Source organism: Rissa tridactyla, chromosome 6 (assembly GCF_028500815.1).
Source record: "Rissa tridactyla isolate bRisTri1 chromosome 6, bRisTri1.patW.cur.20221130, whole genome shotgun sequence".
Taxonomy (NCBI): Eukaryota; Metazoa; Chordata; class Aves; order Charadriiformes; family Laridae; genus Rissa; species Rissa tridactyla.
This window is the reverse complement of record NC_071471.1, coordinates 25,461,719-25,485,621: the sequence shown is the minus strand read 5'-3', so window position 1 is coordinate 25,485,621 and position 23,903 is coordinate 25,461,719. Positions and strand designations below refer to the sequence as shown.

General features: G+C 36.1%; 1 long non-coding RNA gene across 3 annotated transcripts in view; it reads right to left on the bottom strand.

Annotated features, from left to right (window-relative positions):
* The window catches only part of LOC128911471 (uncharacterized), a 574,472-nt gene that overhangs the window by 122,685 nt on the left and 427,884 nt on the right, over positions 1–23,903 (bottom strand). For all 3 annotated transcript variants that reach the window (XR_008467089.1, XR_008467088.1, XR_008467090.1), the window contains one exon: positions 22,968–23,032. This is a non-coding gene — a long non-coding RNA (uncharacterized LOC128911471). The remainder of the gene's footprint in view (positions 1–22,967; positions 23,033–23,903) is intronic.

The window sequence follows — 23,903 nt, the reverse complement described above, 5'->3', positions numbered from 1 at the left end:
TTTTCAACTGGTGACATTTACAGAAATTGATGAACAATCATGAACAAGAAGAGGCATCTACTACCCATCACAGTATTTCCTGTGGGCAATAACAACAGTGCAGTAAGTCTTAATTCACTCTTTTTTTTTGTTTTTGTTTCCATTAGTAACACAGAGCATGCTCATTTATTACACCAAAGCCGAAAAATCTGTTTGCAAGTGCCACAAGCACTGCAGTGAATCAGGAGAGGGACTACAACATCTAAGGAGGTTGCTATTCACAATGCTAGTAGAGGAGGTAGATCAGCCTCCTGTAATGACAGACCTTTCAGTGCTAAACAAAATGCAACAACAGAAACTTCAGAGAATAAATGTGAACTGTCAGGGATGATGGGCTGGATGAAGTAATAGCCCTTCCTTCTACCTATAAATTTAGTGATAACCACTATGAGGCACTATGGGGGGGGAAAAAAAAAAGCCAGAGGCAATGCTTAAGTACTATGTGGCTTATTCATGAAACTGGATTCCTGTCATAGACATGTTTAGAGATGCACTTTTTCTCCCTCCTTTTGCCCTCAGTTTTGGACAGACAGATACAGACTAGCTTCAGGAAGTAAATGTGCAACTTAATTTTGATAAATCAATTAGTAACTCAGAGCTGCAATGCAGGGAAAACAAAGCTCCACTTCCCAGACAAAAATGTACATACCTAATATTATTTCATAGTTCAGTAACACTTGAAACCTTTTGATTATTTAGAAAATCTTTAAAATCTACACCAGAACTGCTATTTTCATGAATCAATACAACTGACATGTAATAAATACTTGCATATTTATAGTGCAATTAGTGAACAATACTCCTGAAAAATGAAAAGGCCGTTAAAGATCTGATACTTGCTGGCTGAGAAACTTGCCTTTGTTAAAACAGTAGACCAGTGAAGTGGATGATCTAGCAATAAAATAAACGTAGAAGCCTCATCTACCTTAGATGAGCATTTGGCATTGATCTTAGAGAATATAAAAACCGAATTCAGTTTTTTCCCGTCTCCGTTATCTCTGGTACAAATTATTCCATTTTAAAGAATCCACCATGTAGGATAGTACAATGACATTTCCATTAGCAGATAAATAAAACTCAAATGAATATAAATGTTGTTGCACCTCACTTGTCACAGGCACTAAAATAATAATCTGATAAATTATATCTGAATATAGGTAACAACAAACATTATACACTATTATGTCAAACCTGTCATTACAGAGAAGTCTCAAAGCCATACATACTAATCAGAAATTTGACCTACAGTTTTCAAAAAAACATTTCAGTAAGAATTGCAAATCCTATTTCTTAAGAGACCAGAGCAAAGCAATCTATAACACATCACAGAAATCTCCTGAGGAAGGCCTACTATGTTATCTAACGCAGAAAATTTCCTGCTACTGTTTTACTGAGTGCATTGTCCAGTTAATAAGTAATTCATTGACTGGACTTCCAACTGAAAACTCCTTCTTACCAGCATTTTTCGCCCTGTCTTTTAACTTCAAGTATTCTCTTTCTGAGAAAAGCCTTCTACGTTCTACGTTTTCATTCATAAGAAGTCAGATACTTTTAAATGAAATCTTCCCAATCTCACAGACTTAACAAGAACATTGTGCACAAAGATGTCCCCAGAACCATCTGCAGAGTGGAATCTTGAATACCCACTTGCCTTATAATTTTTGTGAGCATGCATACATATCTTGTGGAGTTAGAAATATCTTTCACTCAGCTACAAGAAAATCTGAAAAAACCCCTTGAGTCAGAGACCACTGAATTGACTGCTTTCAACAGCATTGGTCAGGCCTTGTATCACGTTGTCTTTCCTCCTGCCTTATGGAATAATCATTTATGACCAGTTGCCCAGTGAACTTCTTAAAATATAACAGAAATACCTCACTCTCTGCTCCTTACACTCAGTACAAACACTACTTCAGGCACATTAACAAATATTTCCCTTTTCCCCCCCCTGTGTGGGGGGACAGAATACACACAAAAAACTAATTCTTGTTCAAGAACACATAGTTCATCTTGAAGAATAGAGACATATGGAAAAGTGGTGTGTCAGTATTTTAAGCTGGTTTTGTAGAGGATCTGATACAACACCCATTAAATCTTTCTATTGTCTTCACCAAGCATTAAATGAAGTTATTTGGAGTCTGTGTATGCAGATTGCTGTAGCTCTCGTATCATGAAGAAGAACATCTGAGTGCTAATATATAATAACATTAGCATTGAAAAAGAGTGAAAAGTACACATAAGGAGCTCCATAAATTTTTTATAAAACCCATTACTAAATGTTATTTAGCATTTGCTCCTGAGGCTTAGTGTTACACTAAATTAATAGTGTTACGGTTTCTATTCAGCAGATTCCCTTAAAGTATCACACAAAAGATTAAAAACCACCCTATAGTAACAATGGGAATCACATTTAATCACATGAAGAACAAGAATCCATCTTTAATGTCTTTATTTTATACCTTAAGACCCTACGTTACAGCCCAAAGCATAGTCTGAACAACTTATTATTTCTCAGGTTAGCATCAACATATATGGACAGCTGCACGGATGTGTAAATATAAGAATTTGAGAATACTAAACATGTAAACATTCAGATAGGTCTGACACAGCATAAAAGTCCATGATGTACAATACTCTAACCCGTTAAAGTCAACTTGATTAACCACTGACTTCAGTCGTGTGGCACTATATACTTTAGGATCATCCAGGAAATTTTCAAGAAGGGGGAAAGGGTAAGGGGGGAAAAGATTTTCTGTATCGATTTTGTGTCCCTTGCTGGTGGTGTTCATGGGTTGTGTGCACGACTAGACAATTTGCAAAGCTTCTGGAGAATTTGGAAGGATAAGGAAAGGAGAAGACAACAACATCCAGAAATTAGACTCTAAAACATTCAGGCAGCATCAGTGAAGAGATGCCACTACACTTCAAATCTAATCCAGTGATGCAGATGCTGCTTTGGGGGAACTTCCCAAATACACTTGCCAGAACTGTTACAGACTCACAGGAAAGCTTCCTCATTCAGCCCATCTTCCACTGTCTTGCTGCATGCCAGGGATATATGCCAGTAGACTCTTCTCACTAAATATATTCCTTCCAAAGCAGATCCCTTGCTGCATTTCCATCTCCAAAGCTACATTAGGTTAATACAGAAATACCCCCTGCCCCCTGCAGCATTAATATCAGGGTGCTGGTCTATCAATCACTTCTTCCGAACTGAAACGTCCATGGTTTGCAGACTTCACTGGAATTACTGCAGGTGCCTCACAAGTACCTAAACAGTAAAGTATTTGAGATAGAGCTAAAAAAAAAGGCATTGCAATAGGAATAAAAATTGTAACAAAACAATTAATAGTTTTAGAGAGATTTTGTACAGAAATGAAGTAAAAATGTCATACCAATATGTTTGCTCCGAGACCAATTTAAATAGCTACCTGGGAGCTAGGACTCCATTGCCAGACAAGACCATTATCAGGGATGTTGCTGTCACAGGTGACTGCAACCTGAGGACAAATGTACCCTTATACACTTATTTTCTCCTTCTGGTATTTCAATCAAATGCAAACCTTTCCAACGACACTGCCCTTTTGAGGATTACCTGTGATTTTTAGACTGTATTCTTATGAAGATCTTAAACTAGGGATTGTACACATAGCTTGGGAAGTGCTGAGATTCTTATGGCACAAATAAGTAAAATCTGATCAGACCCACAGGGATCAAAAGGACACTTTGGTACTGTTTAAAATGTAAGCAAAGTATTTACCCCCTCTGAAAAAAACACTGAAGTGCTTCCACAATTCTAAGTATAATTTCCGTGCATAAATTTTATTTCAGACTAATACATACACTGACACTGAAAATCACAACTTACTCTCCTGGGCATATGTTGGTTGTGATTCCTTGATTCACTATCTGCTTTTCATGAGCACAGGCATAATAGCAATCAAATAACTTCACGCTTAAGCCAGGTTTGGAACAAGCTACTTCCAGTTGCAGTTTTGGAGGATCCCATGACAGCTACTCTCCATTCTGCCTGTGCCCCTCTCCAACCTCTCCCACTGTCTGTATCCAACACGTGGGAACTTTACACTTCATCTTGAAACTAATTTCAGGTTTTACCACCTTCGGCTGAATAAGACCTTTATTCTACACCATGCACCATGCTTCACTGCATGAGATTCACTTTTTAATATCACTTAGAAAATATTTCAGTCTTTTTAATTCTGACTATACAGATTTATATCCTCCAGGTATAGACACAATGGTGATCCTTAATAAACGTGTACAATCTTCCACTAGTAGAAGTTACGTAAATTGAGTTAAGGTGACTTTGGGCTAAGCTCCAAGTAATACTGAATGCCCCGTTCCTACTGAGTTGAAATCTCATACGATCTGGCCCATTACATACTATAAATTCAATTTTAGTCCAATTTAATTTTAAACTAGTTGCCAGAGTAATGAAGTTTTCTCTGCAAAGTCATTCAATCAATGCAAATTCTGCTCACCCCCAAGCAGACATCCACAGTCGCATCTGGGAAAATAAAATGCCTTTTTCTGACAGTTCTGATGCTCTCATTTTGCTCATTGATGGGGCTATTCTGGTTACAGTGTCATGCTTTGGCTTACGTTCCTTTCCTCTGGAAAATTTCAACTGTAGTTTTCTCACCTTATTTAGGAAAGAGCTTTCAAAAATGCATGTTGTTCAACCTCAATAACAATGAAAGCTTTGGGAGTACCTGAAGTCACATTTCAGTCTCTAAAAAGCCAAAGAGAAGGCAACATTTTGTATGAAGGAAAAAGCTAGCCGATGCCAGGCGATCTGAGAGTAAATAAAAAACAACAACCCTGAGGTTATCACTAACCTTCAGATCTCCTTCTTATTTAGGCATATGTCTGATTTTAGGGGGAGGGGAAAGCAATTCAGGTCTCCAGAGACTTACATTTAATTAGTTTTTAATCCATTTCTACACCCAAAGCCTCAGAGAGTGATTTCATCTTTAAATATATCTAATTGGATGTGTTTTAATTGAGAAAGCCTACAACGTGCATAATAGAACTACCAGGAGTTAAAGTACAGTTTTATATTTTAATGTGTTTATATTTAATTTAAAATTCAGTAAACAGGGTTTCAACTCTCTGCTGGAGTAAACTGGTGAAACCCAATTAACTTCAAAGGGACTGTTCACAGTGTGTAGCATATGTGAACGTCTTGGATGATTAGAGTCTAAGGACACCTGCAAAGCGTCATTATAATGTCAATGAAAAGAAAATATTTCATACTCCTTCTGCAACACCTCTGAAAGTTCAACTTGATAGTGGGGGGGAGGGAAAATTGCTTTGCTGTTCTTTCACTTGACTGAATTACAAGTCTTGAATTAAATCATTAATTTTGAATTAAAATATTAAATTCTGATAAAAACATGTATTTATTTGAGCAGAAGAAATAAGCTACATCTGATAAATTGCATCCCTCCATCCTGCTAACTCTGTACGAAAACATTTTAGAAGTACTGACAGCACTAAATATTCCAAGCAAACTAAGCTTCTGTAATACAAACTTTGCCATCTAAAAATTCTTCTGCATTTAAGCAGTACATTAAATGGTGCATCAAACTTCCAAAAACTGTATGCACGAATCCTTTCAATGTCATTCCATGTAAAAAAAAGCTTTGTAAGACATAGGCCTAAATTAGTACTTGATTAATTACATATATCAAGTAGACATATTTTTTCTTCCTAACGTTTTCTACCTTACTCATTAGATTAGAAACTTTCTTTAGAATAATTTGAAACCACTAAAACACATTACTTAAAAATTGTTAGTGTTTTGCAACTAAAGTTTTATGAATAAATATATATTTTAAGCTAAAATGTGCACATTGCAAATATCCATTCAAATCAAAATAATTTGAATTAAAAATTACTCCTTAAAAATATTATCAACAAATTGTATTACCATTTTGCAATACAGTCTGACACTCAAAATGTCTCAAACTACATTTTCTGTGAACTCCATTTTTCACATTTACATTGGGCTATAATCTTCTTATAGAAACATTATTTTCTACAGAGAAATACAGACACAAAATTAGGATGTTGACTGGGTACAAAAGTTTGCCTCTGAGTGCAGAGGTGTGTGCCCTTATGCTGCAAAAAAACTAGAAGTTATGTCCAAAAATGGGATTACTCATCCGCACACCTACCTCCTTTTTCATTGTGAGCATCTCTAAAGAATTTCTTTTGAGTACATACTTTTTTATACACTCTGGAAGTAAATATCTCTTGCTATCAGGTTAAAGTAACTACCAATCAGAATAATGTTGGCACAGTAGATTTGGACAAAAAAAACCAAACAAATAAAAAGCATAAAGCCTCTCCTTCTAAACTATTCACTAATTTGTGACTTTCCAACATGTCTCTTAATTTTCTCTCTCTCTCATATAATCTTTCTAATTTTACCATGTTTTAACTGAAAAAGGATAAAAACCAGGTTAATAGCTGTTTGTTATATATGTGTCAGTATTCTTCAGTGAGGCAATTAGAAATCTAAAAGAAAAACCCCAAAACCTAAATTTCTCGTCTCTATTAACATTTCCTCCTAAATTATCTTCTCTTGGATTTTTAGCAGTTCTTTAAACAGAAACAGAGCAGCTGCTTTTCTATCAGGGACGCGTAAATATTTTTATTTCATTTCCTGATTATATTTGCTTCTCTAATGATACGCTTTTCTACACTTAGTTATATAACCAAGTTTGGAATAAACTTTAATTCCACAATCAATCTTTGCTGATGCCTAAAAGCTTTGTAAAAGGAGCTTTTATGTATAACTAGGAAGACCGATTATTGACAAACCTAAGATGCTTTATAATAACTTTCAGTCAAACCAAGACAGTGGACAGTACAACACAGAAACACGGTAAAGACCCTTGAACAAGCCTTTATGTCTACACAGCACATGCAGATTCATCCAAAAGGTAACATAGCTACTTTAGCATGGTTTTGCTTATTTTGTATGGTGTTCTTCTGCAGTATGTATACAAAAGCTCAGGGAATTGCCTGATCGCTACAGAAAAGATACTCAAAGAGTTTCTGATTCCCTTTTATGCACAGGAAAACCATAAAAGCCTAATATAAAAATAAGTAAAGCACAAAGATATCACACAGCAACCCTCTGCCAATGCACAGTAGTTGCCCTACCTGTCCCAAGGGGAAATTCTTTCACAAAACTTTCAGGATTAGGATTCATCTGTTGCTCTGTCAATTCAAAGCACCTACCCAAGCTCCATGAGTCTAGCATGAACATACAGAAAGTAGTCTAACCACGACAGCTTTGGATATTAGTGCTAATTGGTTTACCCCAGAGAAGAGTGCCAACACTGAGAACAACTACTCAAGCAACTTGAAAGAATATCCTTGTACATTAGGAGAATGAACTACTCAGTTAACAGCAAAAATTACAATGTCTTGTTTAGAAGATAAGAGTCTCCCCAAGAGAAGATTAGGCTAAGTGAAGCTACATAGACACTGCTAGTCTCTGTGTTATTATATTTAAAGTTAACACAGGTATTCTTAAATATACACCACAATCTGCAGCAAAGCATAGCTTCAGCTGCTCTAAAGATGCTGCTTCACTAGAAATAGGCAGCTCCAATTACTAGAACTTGGCATGCTGGTTAACACAAAGGATTAGCAGAAGTAACCCTTTCTCATTTCCCTGAAGGAGAATTATGCATTGTAAAAAATACCTGTGTCAGGCAGAAAGAAGTGCAGTTGTTATACCCTAGCTCCAAGTTGACTTTAAATTCCAAAGTAATGGTGAAAAGGTTGAGGAACTTGCACATAAAGAACAAAAGAAGGATCAAGGATGAACGACTGTCAGTAGCTTTGTGAAGAACTTTGTTGAACATAAGATCGTAATCTTGACTGAGCGAAAATAAGGATGAAAATTGCCATGATAAGGACATCTACAGCTCATCTGCACCAACAAAAATGAAATGAGAAAAATCAGAAGGAAGATCTAAAAAAGTTGCATAAACTGTAATAGTAGTAAAATTCAAATTGTAGATTCTGTTGAATTGGATGTGTTTTTCCATCTATAAATATTCCAGAAACATTGCAGGGAAACAGAAGAATTTAAATAACTTGTCAGTTTTGGGAAGTTAAAAAGAGAACAGCTCATTATCTCCAGTTATCCTTTTGTTTCTAAGCATACTTTTATGGCATATTTTGTGACATCTTTATGACTTTATGACATAATGTAAAAATGGATGTGAGTCTATAGTACGCAACGCACGGGAGTAGAATCGCTTCATATTCTTAGTGCACTGCACAGACACAAGATCACTCTCACAGGCATAAATATTCTAGACTTGTGCCGAACGATGCTACATCTTCCTGATGGAAATATCTAATATAACTTTGAGTTATTCAGAGTAAATCTGGCCAAGCGGTATGACATGGAAGCATACCATTGCCATATTTTTAAATAGTGGCAGTTGTGAATATTTTTCATGACACTTTTCTTCTGCTCAGTATCCTTTAATTCTCTGGTTGGATTTGCTAGATTTCTGTGAATGTCACTGAAGAAATCAGAACGCCAGATCACATTCTCTGAATTTCTGCCACAAAATTAACTGCCAATAATGAGTAGCAGATACCGTTTTGTAGTAAAATAGGCAGATGGTCTGTTAATCTTAGCCTTGGCGAAAACCAAAAGAGAATATTACTAAATAATAAAATAAATGAACACATCAAATCCAGTCTGTCTGAGTTTGGATACAAAAAATTAAACTCTATTCATGTTATTCTTGTCCAAATATCATGAGTATATTGCACTAAATAAAATTTCCCAGGAAAGAATTCTCTCAAGCCAGAATTAAACTTTTCATATTGCTCCAGTAATAGCCAAGTAGGATTGATAAAAATAGTGAAAACAGGGAGATACTTTAAAGGGAGTCCTCTTAAAATTTAAGTGTTCTCTAAAAATTTACTGACATGCTATAAACTATAAAACTAGACTTAGTTTCACTTCTAAGAAGGTTTGAGAGAAAAAGGATCAGTGATATCAAATATACAATATTTATAAAAACTGAAAGTAAAGTAGTGATTTCATACTTTTTTTTTTTTTTTTTTTACACAAAATGAGTTTTCAATTCATGGAAATGTTGATTAAAATATTGAAAAATATAAAATTGGAAAAAAATTGTTGCAAATTCTCTGAAATTGAAGTGTGACCTTCCAGATTTTTTTTTTAATCTCTTCTCTCTGCTCTAAAATTCCAGATACTGATGTAAGCATGCAATATGCTACTTCATATGAGGTTTTTACCAGATTAGTCTCTCAGACTTTTTTTTTTTTTATTAACAATTCTATTTGTGGTTTTCTTTTTTCTTACTCAAAGTTGATGAAATAATAAAACCCTTTACTGTGAATGTAGCTGTGTCAATACAATGTAGTAGATGGCTTTATGAGTATGATTTCCTCCTTTGTATGCCAGGAGTAATGATTCTGAAAGAACGATTTATTTAAAAAGGACTAGGCTACACAACTGTAATTTAGTTATGTCCCTATCTGTAGCAGTTACAAATACATACATAAGAATCTATAAAAATAAATATATAAAACAATATAGAAGCTAAGTGCAATCTCTACTTCTTCTAGCCCTTCCATTCCCATTCTTTGATAACACCTCTGCTTAATAATAACCCCCAATAAGCAGTTCACAGTGAAGTTAAACTATATCCAACATACGCATTTTATTCACTAAGCAAAGTTCATAAAGACTTAAAACAGATTAAACGCTTCTCAGATAAAAATGTTATGACAGACATCTGCCATCATTCTGCACAGCAAAGGAAAAGGGTTATCCCTTTTTCTCTGTGGAGACTTTAATACCATCACCAACAACAAATACTTGCAACACTTATGTTCAAAGCCAGAAATAAGATGATAAAACTATAATTTCAATACTTTTAGCAGTACCAAATAAGCAAAAATAAAAGGAGGAATAGTGATGCAAATGGCAGGAACAAAGAAGGAATCTCTTAGGCATAATCAGAGAGAAAGAAATATTTGACATATTTTGCAGAAAGCTTTTCAGGAAAATCATTCTTACAGAAACTGGGACAGTCCAGTAGACAAATGGAGATAAACACAAAGAAATGAATGTCACACACACACAAAAAAACCACAAAGCAACAAAACCCACAAAAAAAACCCCAGCCCATAGGAGGCCCTGTTCAAAGCTGTTGAAGACAAAAAAAAAAAGAGCTGTAGTCTACCAATACCACAGAAAAATGTCAAGAGTGAGAGCGTTATACATCAGTCAAGCATTTTTGGGACAACAGGTTGTTTTTAAAATGGGAATTACTCCCAAAGCATCTATCAACCAGAAAGAAATTTGAAATCATGAAGAAATCAAGATTTTAACACAACAGATAATTCCATATTAACAACTTGAATTTCACAATTGCATATCAAGTGTTTTGCTTGGTATCTTTGCAATAAAGATTTGATGTTGAAAACTCTTGTAAGAAGTAAAGAAATGCCCTTGAACATTAATGGAAAATCTGTAAAAGGTGAAGGGAGATGAATACACTAGCTTGTCCTTCAATTTGTCAACATCTTCAGAAAACTGCATGCTGATCAGCTCTGTAATACACAACTACTAGGAATGAAATAAAAACCAGGAAGCAAACCTCATCGGTTATAAGGTCGTTATCTTATGAGCTGGGTTTTGTTTCTTTTTTAATATGGGAAAGGTTTTATATCACCAGGACAGTGTGAAAATTTCCAGCACCTGAGGCTTTGCCATTAAAAATCAAACAATTTCTTTTTCCAGAAGTTTGCCTGAAAATGTCATTAAAGACACAGCTGGCATCATAGCTCTATATGTAAACAAACAGCCAGACTCTCACTGCTTGTTCTTTTCTTGTTGTTTTGTTTCATTTCTACTTCTTTTACTTTGTATTGTACCATGAAAATCAACCTACCAGTATGCATATATCACCATGCTCAAAAAAACCAAGATAAATCAAAACAGAAAATAAAAACCCTTGGAACAAGGGAAACAACAACGTCCAAACCACATAAGTAGATGGGTTAGATGAGCTTCATCTCACCCAGTTGTCTTAAAACAAGAAAAACGTAATTGTAAACAAAGACATTGAAGAGAGGAAAAAAAAAAAGTCACCCCATCAACTGGGATGGATGGTAAGCAAAATTTGCCCATTTAGGTGTTAGATGTAGGAAGCTTAACAAAAGGGTCAAGGCACATCTTCACAGAGGAGCCTGATCCAGGGCCATCATACTGTAAGTTGTGTCCAATTAAACTATAAGAGCATCCAACTCCTCTTGAAGTGATAATAATAATGATAATAATGACATAATGAAAAATCAGCTTTTTAGAGTTGAAGCCTTTTATTCAAAAGCTCCTCTCTCATGTATTCAAAATTAAAACTATTAATTTTGCTACAGGCTTGAAAGCACACCAGTAGATCTGCCTGGAACAGAAATTCTGGGTTTTTTTCTGCTATATTAGCCCACAAAAGACAGCATTGAACAAATGTCCCTTTGGGTCAAAATAGGTCGGAAAAAAAGGTCATTATTGGAGACTACGTAAACCTAACCTTCCAGTAGAGTGAGCTGACTGCCAAGCTTCTGAGAACAGCATGGAAGATGCAAAACCACTATTCAATTCATTAATACTGCCAAAAAAAAAGGAGAGTTACGCCAATGTTGACTTCTTCTGATAATTCCAGCCTTTACATCTAAAGTGTTGTTCTGTGAATAAAATGGATGATTTAAAAATATAGGGGATTTGCTGTCTTTTTGGTTCTCTGCTGTATTGGAAAAGTTTTCCCTTAAGCTAGTTAAAGTATCAGTTGGATTGACAATGTCAGAAGTTCTGACATTCCATTCCATTGACATTATTTCATTGTCATACACAGACCATCAAAGCTAAGACTTTGGTAATCTTTTACAATACCTAGCAGAAGTTATAAATACCTAAACCGAAGACTAAAATGTAAAGATGTAACTGAAATAATAAATGAATCCAAAAAGCTGTCAAGAAAATTAAGAGCTTCATGTCAGCACAGAACACAGTTTCTCAGCTACCTAGGAAGCAAAATAAATTGCATTAATCTTGTTAAATTTATTGCAATGCTGACACTTAAAAATACACAGAGTATGCATAGGCATTATCAAGTTCTACAATTGCTTAACATATTTATGTTTCATTACAAATAAACCTTATTAGTCAGTATGTCTGTCTAATGAGAAATTTGATCCTGTTAAAAAATCAAATTGAATTTAACTTAAATGCACTTTATTTCTGTGTCATTCTCACACTTAGAAAAAAATACATTATAGAAGTTTGTCCTCTTTGACCAGGGTTTGAATCAGGACTGCAATGGGTAAAGTGATCTCTTCCTTGTCTCAGATGATTCTGAATTTGAAGCCAGGAGGAAATCAGTTGGCAAAATAAGAAACTCAAGAGCAGAGAAAGGAGAAGTATCTTAGAAAATCTTGATCTAGAAGGACCTGAAGTGTCAATCTTGACTTCAAAGATGGAAGGAGAGCATCTGACTATGAAAAAAAAAATATTGAATTTGAGCTAATTCTACAACAATCTGAATATTCAGAGAATTAACTCATCAGCGGGCAGTAAACTAGAGCGTAACCTGACTTTCTTCCAGCACAGAGGGAAGAATGGAGCTTGCCAGAAGGGAGAGAGAAGAAAAGTGACCAACAGTCACTTGAGGAGAGTAGCTTTTGTAACAATACAACAGGAATAGCTTTTTGGAGACATGCTGAGAGCAGGGAGAAGGCTGGAATATCTAGTTCTCATATATTCTCTTGGATAACTGTCCAGTCATATTTACCAGGTGCTTTGTGTGTTGGTTTTCCGAGTTTGAGGAAGAAACATATGCTGGCAAAGAGAGTTCTGGAGGTCAGTTTTCTACCTGAACGAATTCACACCGAAAAATGTACAATTGCTGTCCTTTTCTTTCCTACTATCAATGAAAACGGACCACTGACAGGCTTTAAACTGCTGAAATTCTTTAACTGTGCACGCTCTTTCTTAAATTCTTCCCCTCTTGCTACATAGCATATTTAAAATTCAATCACTGGCAGCAATAGTAGTGTGTTTATCACACAATGTTGCCATTCAGCCAGATTTGCATATAAAGCAAAAGAGGTGGAGTAGCTTAATCACTTGTTCTGGCATGCAAGAGATTAATATTAATTACAGTCTTCCAAGTACCATTTAGCTTCTTAGCCTTCCTGGTGCTGATTTCTTTGTAGCGTTTTTGTGCAAGGAGCTTGTTTTACATTTATTTACAGTACATGAAACCCTGGAAACATGTCTTGTGTGTTTTGAATCACAAGCCAAATGATATATGGGATGCATAAAGTTGGAATCTATTTACTGCTAAAATATGCCAGTTAATATAGTCTCAGTATAGGTATATCTTATTTACAGCCTCTGCACAGAACAAATGCAAGGCTAGAATTAACAAGGAGTTAATTAAAGTGCCAAAGTATATCCATCTAAGAGACAGAAGACTAAATACCTTAAATTAACACAAGATTTATAAGCACTTCTTTGTCATTATCCTTTCAAAGCCTGAAGAAACTAGGTAGTGTTTGGATCTGCAAACTGGGTAGAGTATACTAATCTCTCTTCCAATGTGACTATTCTGTCAGGGACATGGGGAAAAAAATAATCAGACAAAACCAGAACTTTCAGCTCCACCAAAACCCGCACACAAATAATGTTCTGTCTGTTTAAACAGACACAGCAATATAATACTTATTCAGAGTCTATTCATTTCAACCCAGTAGCATTTCTACCTTTCATTTTCTAGGGAGTCAGAAACCATAACAATTAGCATGACAAAAGAGAAATGAAGAGCTATTCTCAGATGCTGATCTATAGTCTATTCTATCATCAGCCAACCAGCAAAAAAAGCGTCTCCCCACATATATGAGAACATATATGAGATTTTCTTCTCTACAAAGAAATCAATGAAATAAAGATCTCATCAAGAATAATTTAATCCAGATCAAGAAAAACATTGTGATTTTGTGATCATGAAAAACATTTGTAAAGGAAAATTATATTTTGGAAAGGAATAAGGAAATTAGATGCATTGGAAAAAAATAATGAGAGGATTAGGAGAGAAAGTGAATAAAAGTAAGAAATCAAGTTCATTTTATTCTGAGAAGTATGGGCCACAAGAAGCATTCATATGTCGCAGCTTGTCAGTATCATGCAAGTTTAGCCAATACAGAAATATAACACCCAATCCCAGATAATGAAGTCTAAGAAGTCATTTTAGGAGAACAGTTTCTAGCATTAGATTAAACAATCTAGAATATGCAGCAAAAAATAAAATCAAATGAGAAAATGGTTCACGCCATAAATATAACACTAAAGAAGTTGCCCTTCATATAGCTGAAATGTTGTCAGAAAAAAAAAAAAGAAAAAACAATATAATACGGGGACTACACTCCAAGCCATCTATCAACTGATGATACTGATGAGGTATACAAATCACTTTGTGAGACACTGCAGAACTCGTAGCTTGTCTAACCATGGAAAAAAATCTCTATTACAGAGTGAGAAGCAGAGGAAATATTAGCAGGTATCATCATTTTAGTCTAGCAAGAAGATTGAAGGGGTACAGGATAAGGGTCTTCAAATATCCCTTCAGCAAAATAGAAGGGGAAAATGAGATCTCTACCACTGATAAGAAAAACAGCAACATGGTTTATGTTGCAGCAGGAAAGGTACAAGACAGACATCAGGAAAAGCCTTCTCAAAGTACACAGATGTAAGTAATGGAATATATAGTTTATAATGTTTGTAGAATTTCTTACACTGAAGGTTTTAAGGGATAGATTCAGGCATTACTGATAGACATTTGTAAGCACATTTGATGATGAACTGGAGTGTGAGTTCATGTCACCTTAAAATCTGAGGTCTGTTTCTGTCTACTTCCCCAATCATTAACATCAGAAGAAATAACTACTCTGCAAACTAAACAGATACTTAAAGTGAATAGTAACAAATTTTAAAATTCTCACTATTTTATATATAAGTATACATAAGTTTGTATATATATATATAAAAATACATATATGCATATTTGGAACCTACATGGAAATAAGATGTACCTTAAGCAGTTCAGGATTGCATATAACTTTTCTAAACTAAAGGGTATATGCTATGGTGCAGCATTGTTAAATTATCTTTTTTTTTTTAAATTAAAGCATGGACTTGTCACAGGATATTCTCTTCTTTGCTGTTCATCAGTCATCGGTTTCAAAAGAATAAAAATTGATGAAATAATACATGAAATACCAAAAAGAATGCTTTCACAGACACTTGTGTGAATTTTTGCATGCTCTTTTCTTCAACAATGCACGTAGCAATGAAAACAAGAATATTCTTTTATAGCCCTAACAAAATAGAATACCCATTTGTTGAGACGGCATGTTAAAGATGCAATGTATGAATCATTTAGACTGTTTGAAGTCATAAAAAAATCCATTTGATTAAATTTCTTAATCAATATAAAAGAAATAATGCAACTGCCAGCAAAACCTAGCTCAATAATGTTTAAAATAGTTTGTAAAGGACTTCCATTTAGCATATGAACAGCAACTGTTCCATCAGTGTGAGTTATAGCTACAAGGACGGCACTAAATTCTCTATGGCACATCTTAATTGTTTGATATAAAAGCAGCGCCAAACATATATCCTAAATGGGTATGCCAGATTGGTATGTCTCCTCACCCAGATCAGCTTTGCAGTCTATATAATCCAACTCTTAATATGAGTTTCTCATCTCAGCATAGTTTGCCTTTATAACTTTCTCAAAGTGGAAGGTGGCAGCTATGCCAGTCTGCCCTCAGAGAGTTCATCTGTCTCATGGTTAACTGAGGAATCATAGCTACACTTTGAACAGTAGATGAGAATAGAAGGGGATGTTTTGGAAATGTAGGTCTCTCTTAGGCTAATCGTTGGCATTGAGGCTTAACAGTTGACACAAGAGAAGCTTGGAAAGACATTCTTGCCAAGCTAACCCTTCTAGTCGGTGGCAGGAAAACTCAAAACCATTAGGTCTACTTTTTGCTGTCTTGCTTCAAATTGATTTTCATTTATTGCACCTGTCTCTCTCAGAGGACAATCTGTAGTGATTTATGTATGTGTATCTACACCTGTCATATAGATTGACTTCACAAAACCGCCATCCCCTACAAAAAGTCAGATTTGAGTTTTCAGCATGCAACCATTAACGATCAGTGTTTACACAATCAAGTTTTAATAAAACAGCGTCTCAGATAACCCTTCCCCCTCTAAAAACAGCAGTATAAATATTTGGAAAACTTGGTGGATGTTCTGACTGCAACAGAAGATTGTGGGAAGAGAAAGACTGAGAGGGAAACTGGCAAAGATGATTAATATAAGTTTCTGAAAGAAATAATGCCTAAAGGTCAGCTGCTGCAAGGATAAATTTCCCCTAGAGGGGACAGATTCTAGTTATGGAGAAACGAGCTATCACTTTTGGATAGCTTAATTTATAAAAGAAACAAACTTCTGAGCCTAGAATTATTTGTAGAGCGATATTACAAGAAATATGTCCAGGCTACTAATAATCATGAAAGAGAACAAGGAGATGTACTAGTCAGTTATCTATCAAGAGATAATGTGGGATGAAACATATCTTTTGTTTAAATCAGCAAACTAACTGTCACACACTTCGTATATAAAGGGAATTTCAAAGGCCAGAATATTTATTCTCTTAGAATTGGTAAAATTATCAGATTCATTACTGATGGCAGTATGTCATTTGTGGAAGTACAGTGCAGTATGTACTAGAATAATGTCAATGAGATCTGTGAAAATTACCTGAAATGTCCCTTTTCAAAGGCTGTTAGTAATAATAAGGTACTCTTCTAGTCAAAGTAATCCTGGGGGGAAAAAAAAAGAAAAGAAAAAAAAAGAACACCTGAATACCTGAAAGCAACATGCCATAGAACAGGCACAATGCTTTTAAGTCTATAAAGTATACCACAGTGAAAGGTGTCCTTTGAGCTCCAACATGAAACAAACCTTGCAGGGGGAGGGGATGCAGTACACTTAGCAAGGCCACAAGAACCTCTCATAGACCGAAACACCGATGGCCCTATTTTCCTTCATTTGGGGAAAAAAAAGGCCAAGGTATTAAGAGATACCTTCTCCAGAGTACTGGACAGCCACAGAAGCCAGCCCTTGGCTTTGTCTCCCCAACAAGTCCTAAGGGGAGTTGCAAAATTGATGGTGAGAGGATCTTTGTATGTGCATATATCATGTTGCTGCACAGATGCCCACAAAGAGTGTTTGTTAAAAGAAACAAGGCCTTGAGATGGCGTAACAATTACTTGGGGTATCAAACCTCTCAAGCAGGATGGTCAGGTGCTATCTGTACAGTGACACGAGTCAGCATTGCAGGGGTCCAGCTGGAAGAGGAGAGACTCCTTGAACCTTCCAGCACTTCAGCTATTCTGGCTGTGTATGGTTAATATGTCTGTCATGGAGCATGAGCTAAGAAGCTTACAAACAACAGTTTCTACTAAACACCTCAGAGCAGGCAATCAGTTACCACAGCTTTTCTTCCCTTCTCATCTCTTCTTTCCCTGTCATGGAGATTGGACTCCTATGAGAAATGAGGACAAATTTCCTCCAAGAAACCAGATGTTTCCCTTCTCTCCTGCTGACTGGCTGAGAGAGTCCTGCACTTTGGAGGCTAAGATGGGTGAACACAGACAGAGATAGTGATTCTAGGCCAAGCATGCGAAAAATATTTAGACCTTCTCACAGGAAAGCTGCATTGGGGCGCTGGACAGGTACTGAGATAACACATCCTTTTACATCCTTGTTCAGATGGCGGTGGCACTGGAACTACCTCTGTCAGACAGTGGTGAACTTGGTGTAGAGAATGAAATTTCTTCATGAGTAAGTCCTCGACTTTTCACGCAGGCTTTGTGAGGGCACAGGACAGGCTGGCTGATCCCCGGGGCCAGGAGCAGCTGGGGGACTCCAGGGCGGCAGGGCCGGGCCTCGCAGCCAGGGCCCATCCCACCCTCAGCCCTCAGCACCCCCCTGGGACAGGCCGGGATGGCGGCCTGTGGGTGGGCCCCGCTCAGCAGGGCCATGGCCAGGCAGGGCAGCAACGTGGGGAGCTGGAGGCCAGGACGGACGGACAGGGGGGGCTGAAGTAGCATCCTGGGCCTTGGGCAGGGTGGGGGAGGCCCTGGGGGGCTGCACAGGGCCATTACAGCCTACTACACCCTCAGGGCCCCGGCACCCAGACCGTGCACTGCCGGGCAGTACGGGAACTCTGCTCAGCTACTGCTTCTTCTGAAGACGTCCTGTAAATACATGGAGGGACTCAGCTCCTTAGTCTGTTGCCTTTTCAAGCTTTTAATTTCTTAAGATATTAAAAATAAAATAATGAGTAGCTGACAAGTTACTTTAGCATAATTGCCTAAGGTTACTACCATTTTGTCTGACAAAATTAAGGAATAGTGTAATCATCGCTGAAGGGAAAAAGCAGTCAAATTGCAGAAAGCTGGTGGTAGCGAGTGCATGATAAAGATATTAAACCTGAACTCTTTCCCCAATATTCATGATGAATTTCAATACATAATGTGTCAGTATCTGTTTATTATATGAAAATCTGAAGATTGAAAACACAATACAGTAACACAGATGTCACTGTAGAGGACTTCACTGACCTTTAAGTAATAAACGCATAGCCTTTTACTTTAATAGACTCTGGCATTATTATAATTCTGTCCTGGTTAACCACAAAATGTGAGTTATTACATATTTTAACCAGGTCAGCCGTGCTAGGATGAGGATTTTAAAACAACCAGAAGGAACTTCAGTAGATTACACAAATCATATTCAGGATTTCCCAGGTCTGAACAGCAAAAATAATTATCGAATCCCTTTAAAGGACTTGTGAACGCAAAGTGTGAATGTAATGATTATATTACAGTCACAGAGTAGAAAAGATTTGAGGATTATTTTTTTGAGCTTCTTGAAGTAAATTTTCTTTTCACTTTGGAGGCAAGATGACTAGATTAAGACATGTCACCTATAAAATACCTTGCCAGGCAGGTAGTCTCCAACCAGTCATTCCTGCATAGCACACTCTTGCACTGTGTTAAGAAGCAGCTGCAAATACACGTGCTAAGGGAATCACGATGACAATCTTCAGCATATTAATATGCTTTGCATGCTGCATTAGGAAGGCAAAAGTTCAACTCTCAGTCGGATCGAACACATTCTTGTTATTTACAGTTCCTGGTGTTACCACTTGCCACAGCAAACAGCCCTCTTGTAAGTAGCCCTCCCAGTGATGAGAAAATTGAAGTAACTTTTAATCTTGAATCCCACCACAGCATGGCTTGCATTAATGGGTCGCTTAGGTTAGCCTGCTGTGCTGCATCACAACCCAGCACAACCTCCGTCACCTCTGCCAAACTCTGCTGCAACACAGTGCTCAGAAACACCCCTGTTAACTGATGCAGAAAGAAAGCAGAGAAAAAAATATGTTCTGATACAGAACAAACCTATATAGCACGTACGTTGTGCTTCTGGAAAGTAAATACAACCACGTTCTCAGACAGAAGAGAATCATTTTAGCGTGAGTGTAATACAGCTACACAATAAAGCAGGATTTGGCACTTTGCTTTTCTAAATAACGTATACTTTCTACTAAATTAACACAACTAGTGAATGTACAGGTTACACAGCTAGGACCCGGTAAACTCAGTGCTTTACTATAGTAAAAATAATTTCAATCAGATGAGGAACAGTGTTGACATAGGTGGTAGTTTGAGTGGCTTCCGTACTAGTGCACATTCTGGTTGTGATGCAACTTAAGTTGTCATCCTGACAATCACTGTATACACAACCAAATATTCCACCATTTCCAACAACATTTCCTTCTAGATGAGGTATGGTTTCAGTAGTTAACTGTTGATCATCCATTTGAGCTGGATACCCTTTGGGACAATGGAGTGCCTGAAAGCAGGTGTATTGGAATTCGTGTAAAAGCTATGTTTGATAAGCATATGTTAATTCAACTGTTTCTGAAGAGTTAAAATATGAACATAGAGCAGAAGCAGAATTCAGTCAAGTTTCATATCATAGTTGAAAAAACATGACTGTGCACTAAAACTAGCTTGATGGAAGTGTCATATATTATATATTACACTACCTATCTGACAAAAAAACCCAACAATAAACTATCATTTATGGTAAGTGCTTTCTACTTAAATGTTATCTATTACCTCTGTAATTTTACAGCCTGAAAATGCATCTTACCAACCTTCAGTATTTCAATATCCCTTTCAATATCCTTTGTAAAGTACTTAAAGGGAAACAATGCAGTCATAAAGTGCAGTAAATTTGAATTAATGAGCAGAAAAGTACAGAAAGTCTCTCCGGCTGCAGAACGCTACACTTTCAAGAAGCAGTCACGTATCCCAACATATTGCACATGACCACAGAAATTCACAATGCTACACCAAGAACAGATCGTCTTTATTGCCCATAAGATCTTTTACTTACATTCTGCCCTTGGAGTATGAATTGCAGTGAAATATAAAAAAAAAAAAAAAAACATCTCTGAAAAGTAGCAGATTAGAAAAACTGCATTTGTGGCCCTAAAATTAATATATGACAATTATTTAAAAGGCTCATCTTCCTCCTTTCTTTCCACGTTGGCAGGATCTATGTCGGAAACTTCTCTAGTCTTCACGCCCAGACTAGGTAAAGCCACGCTGCAGATATCACTGTCTTTCTAATTCAACCCCTCATACCATAGATGTTTGCCCAGAATATTATCCCATGTTTTATTCCTATAATATCCTTTATTCTTGACTAGATACATGCAGTATTTCAACTGCATTTTCCAGTTCGCTACAAGGAATACTGCAGAATTATGCTGCAAAGACCAGAGCTTGAATCACATCTCTTGTCTCTTTGCTTCCCTTCACATCTCCATCTTTGTCTTCAGACCCTCTTCACATCATACTTATGTTTCATTAAGATCTGAAAAGCCCAGTCTGAATTCCAGTATGCTCTTGAAGGCAAAGTCATGCTAATGTTTTCTTCAATGTGGCACCTTACGCTTCGAAGGAATTCCTCACCTACATCAATGAAAATGTTTGAAAACTTTTCCTTCACTAAGACATCACTGTAAGCGATCCAAAAAATGAAGTGAAGCTATAATGACAATACTGAAAATGCTTATTATACCAGTATACCAATGGCAACATATAGTTTCTTCATCTCACCTCTCCTTTCTTAACTGTTGTTAACTTCTTAACTTTTACTTCTTATACTTCCTGTATATGCTGTAGACAATCTAGAAAAGGACAACTATATTCACCAATACTAATACATAAGCACAGTCATCAGATGCTCAGGGAACAGTTTCCTGACATGAATGTGCAAGAGGGGTGTCCCAGCAATTCCTGCTTCTGCAAAGCAATTAAGAAGAAACAAAAATCTAATCACTGATTAGATTATTAGATTAGTTTACTTCATGCTAATCACTGACCAGAATTGGAAAGAAAAAAAAAAGGGTTTGCAACTTATTTTCCTTATCACCAGGTCACACAAAGTAGACGCAAAACAGTCCTACACTAAAATTTTAAAGGTACTTATTATGGGACAAGGAATTTGATCACTAACAAATTTAAACAAATGATTCAAGGAAAACACACACCCTCCTCCCCAATAAAAAAAAAAAAAACAAACACCACCACAACACACCAAAACCAAAACCATACAAAGCTTAATGATCAAACTAGATTCATTTTTCTGACATTACAGAGGATAGTAACAATTACTGCAATGATGGAAAGGTATTTATGACTTCCAGTTTTTTAAATAACATTTCTTTGGTAATAAAGCCCAACTGTCATTGAGTAAGGGTTGTCGTAGTTTCACTAACAAAGGTGGCATATAACAGGCTATCATTACTACAGTGACAAGATTGAATATAAATTAAAATAAAAGTTCAAACATCTAATGAAATATCAAGTTTTGATAACTGTCTTCCCAAAAAGAATGTTAATGCCATTGTATCTAGAAAAAATTAAACTGCCCGGAAAGTCCCTGGTTTACATCATTTGGTAGACTGAGAAATCCATCAGCACGGCATGCCAGCATCATAGAAAATTAATGTACCATATATTAAAGTGAGAGACCACAATATGTTAAAATTTAATTAAATGTTTCTATGTTTCTAGTTAAACCACACAAAGAACTATTTTTTATTCTGCAGTCACTGACAGGAAAATACAGTCAGACATGCAGTCGAAGTAAACTACAAAATAGAGCTATAAGCAACATATGTTGTTTATAAATTAGCTTTTTCTCTCTCCTGCACAGAAAAGTCAAATAGCTAGAAAGGAAAACTCTTCTTTATTCAACATTTTCCATGGGTTACCTTGAAATGGTCCCCACTGACTTAACTGTCTCTTATGCATGATTTCTACAGCATTTAGGTCTTCTTCAGATTGTAGACAGCATTTTGGGTGTTAAAGTTCACGGCTATAGACTTCAATTCAGAAACCAGATGTCTTTCTGCAACTAATCCCTAAATACCTTGAATATGAAAAAAGAATTCATTCTGAAGAAATAATTTCAGATCCAAAATCTTCAAGTCTACTCTGCTCTCACAGAGAAAATACTGGATGTAGTAAGATCAGATTTGTGGAACTGAAAACAAAGAACCATGGAAAATGTGTTTCTTGTTTTATGTATTTAACAAAACCACTTCTGTTTTCCTACACTGCATGCCCTCATCATAGACGAATATTGCACAAAAATGAAACTTAAATAGATTTCTACTCACGCTTTGCTGTCAGTCACCTTCCAGCCTGGTTTGATCTACTGCTCCTCTCTTTTTTCTTTAACTCCCTAAATGGATTATTGAAGGAAATTGTCAATTTTGTAACTCAGAAGTGTCATGCAGCAGAACTCAGATCAAATCAGTTTTCTGATACCTCCAGTTATCAACCACAGGCATTTTTTGCAACATCAAAGCCATACGAGTTTTGGTATTTAAACAAAATATCAACACTGTAATCATTTAGTTACATCTGGTCTTATATATTCCAAAATACTCTGATTGGAAAGAAGGAAAAATTCCTCATATTCTAATTTGTTCATAGGTGAAAGATTAATCGACATGGAAAACCTCTGAATTACCAATAAATCGATGAATTTATCTTAATGTAGATTATCACTATACGTAATGGACACGACCTCCAGTTACAACATTAAATTCTTTCAATAATTGTCACGATGGTGCCTTAAAATGCCTATAATGAATTTTTTTAGTTTTCTCTTAAAATAAGAGTTAAGATGCTTTCATATAAATACTTCTCCATATTTAACATGATGAGATTCCCTTTGAATTTTCATTATTAAATAATGCAATGGTACTTAGCTTATTCAGAGAAAAGTCACTGTAAAGATTTGATAACTTTAAGTCAGTCTTAGCATCAGATTCTCACTTATGACTCTAAATTAGCATTCCTATAATATTCTACAATATTTGCTAATAATTCACAAATATTTCTGAAAGTATTCTAGGTGACATTCTTAATGGGAAGGGTATTCATAGAGTGTGGACAAATAGGTTTACTTGAAAGTGCGAAAGCATTCCCAGGCCATATTTTGCAATGCTTGTCAATCAGCCACCATCAAAAGTCATCATTTTAGGAACAAAGAGGATCTGAAGTCCTGCTATAAATTATCCTTCATTTCTTCCTCTCTTTCAAGCAAT